This window comes from Gadus chalcogrammus, chromosome 16 (assembly GCF_026213295.1).
Source record: "Gadus chalcogrammus isolate NIFS_2021 chromosome 16, NIFS_Gcha_1.0, whole genome shotgun sequence".
Lineage (NCBI taxonomy): Eukaryota > Metazoa > Chordata > Actinopteri > Gadiformes > Gadidae > Gadus > Gadus chalcogrammus.
Genome location: NC_079427.1, coordinates 13,499,586 through 13,502,085, shown reverse-complemented (window position 1 = coordinate 13,502,085; position 2,500 = coordinate 13,499,586). Strand labels below are relative to the sequence as shown.

Sequence of the window (2,500 nt, the reverse complement as noted above, 5' to 3'; positions counted from 1 at the left end):
CAGGGAAACGTTTACTCCAAAGTATGTTAACCCTGCGTTGTGCACACACTGACATTTGCGCTGCCCCACTGACTTAATACGGCACGTTCTTGAACGTTTCCTGTAGTATGTCTTAGCGCAGCCCTTCTCAAACCTTTCTATGCCAGGGCCGGGAGAGCTTGACCCACGGCCCCAGGGCCCCCTCAGACCTAGACAGAGTATACACGGAACCTGAATCGCCACATTGCCCTCTTCTTATTGTAATCAATGAAAATGTATGTTTTCAGTGATTGCGAGTGATGTGATATTTGACTACAAAGCATGCTCAGATGGGTTGTACGTTTCGACACATATCAACAAACCGGTCGGATCAATCAGTCAATAATATGATAAAGTAATTATTTGAAGAGATTGAGTGCGGCTGGGTCCCCGATCCATTGTTTGAGAGACACGGTCACAATGGATACTCTCTTTTGATGGGCATTATCCTGTGAGCTATAAAACATCTTCAGAATAGATGAAGATTGAGGCCCAACTAATGTATTACTGTCTCCATTCGACTCTGCTAAACACGTGCCCACATTTGCACACACTGACACATTTGTCCCATAAGCACTTTCCCTACTGCACTCCATGGCCGAAGTGGGGGGGGGGGGGGTGTTGGTGGGGGGGTGTTGGTGGGGGGGCAACCAAGACACACGGAGCGAAATGACAGGCCGTCCCCTACCATAAGCGAGAACTGGGCTCTATTCGCTGACATTGCTGAACTGTACACCGGCTAAAAATATACCCGTGGACCGAGAGCAGCACCAGCGATACAGCAGCCTGCTCCCGCCCGTGTAAGAAACAGCTGGGAACACGGCTCCGGTGGATAGAAGCCGACAGCCTGAATAACAGGCGCCAGGTGCTGCCGCCTGCTCCAAGGTGTGCTCCTCTTTGGAATTCCGTATATTTACTGAGGGGAAAGAGATAGCTCCTTGGTCGGTGAATGAAGGAATATATAGAAATGCTTTTGGTTTTTGTTTGTTCTTTCATTTGACTTTGGTCCCCGGCTCTAACTGAAACGTGACACCTAGTCCGGTGTTGGAGTCACACTTCCACTGGGGACTGTGTATGGGCTTTGGGTGTTATATACATAACACCCAAACATAGCATTATATACAATTGAATGTACGATGCAACCTGATTAAAAACAATAATTGAATTGTTATGTTTACTGGTATAAGGCTGATCTGTAAAATAATACAAATGTGTAAAAAATTAGTTTTTGGTTTCCATTTTCCATTTGTGTTAGTCTTGTTATTATCTATTGGTTTATTTGTAATCACAGTGAGAGAGTCAGCATTTTTGTCCAGTTTGCATGCTGTCATGCTGGGTGTTGGTGGAGGCGTTCGGGCCGACCGGAGGAGTTGGGACTTCCAGGGAAGGCTTGGGCATGATGTGTCCTGACACATGGGCTAGGCTTTGGGATTGGTGCCCAGAGCTGGGGCACGGTCAGACAGACTGAGCACTATTTTCCAATGACACTCTCTCACAGGCGTTACAGTTTATAATGCAGAATAGTAATACCAACATGATGTACACATTGTTCCATTATAAATATACCTCTTGCTTTTAGGTTTGAGCTCACCAAAGAGACACACACATACATGTACACACACATAGACATATAGATAACACTCACAAACACCGCTACAGTGTTCGCCTCCATCATTCAGCTGGACAGTATCGCAACTGTTTTTATTTTGTACAGCTCCAAACTGCACACCCAAATATAATTTGAATTCACCATGGCGTTAAACATTTATGGCGTCACACATTCGCAATTAAAGCAATGTGTCATGGACGGCTGGAGATGGACTCACAGCAGGAGAAAATGTATCTGTGTCTTAGCCGGAGGATTAGGGAGCAGGCATTACATGGCTTGGTATAAGATGCACCTGTCTCGGGCCAGAACAAGCCCCGCTCCTACAGGCTTTTCCAGGAAGCTAGGGGTCTTCTGTGCTAGCTGTCAGAAATGACAACATGATAACCCTTTTAACTTCAACTCCAGCCCTCATATTCCCCAACCGATGCCCTGTTTTTTTCAAACCGACGGGAGTTTTTTTTTGCTCTTCTTCTTTGAAGTTTTTTTTTTTTTCTTTCTGGGTAAGGGAGAGGTGATCCCCAGAGCCACTATCTCCACGAGCACGCTGTCAGCCATATGGCCTGAAAATAACCATAAACATGACATTTCTGTCCACTTTCCTCCCCTCTAGCCCATGCCCATCCTGATTCATTCAACACATTGATCAAACAGAGCAGCAGTCTTAGATCTACATTTCAATCCACCTCCTGTCCGGGCTTGGTTTATTTATATTTAACCCTGCTTCCCATTTGATTTGTTTAATGACCGACCCGGGAGCAGAAAGTCGCTAGATATAAATCTTAATAAAGACCATTTCTTGGGTTTTCTAGCCCCAGGGCAGTGCTTTAGCCTTGGTGGTCAGCAGAAGACAAGGCACCAGAAGGGGGCTGTTTT

General features: G+C 45.8%; 1 protein-coding gene across 4 annotated transcripts in view; it reads right to left on the bottom strand.

Moving 5' to 3' along the window:
- b3gat1a (beta-1,3-glucuronyltransferase 1 (glucuronosyltransferase P) a) overlaps nucleotides 1–2,500 on the bottom strand; it is a 61,326-nt gene that overhangs the window by 57,256 nt on the left and 1,570 nt on the right. The gene's annotated exons all lie outside the window — the stretch shown is intronic.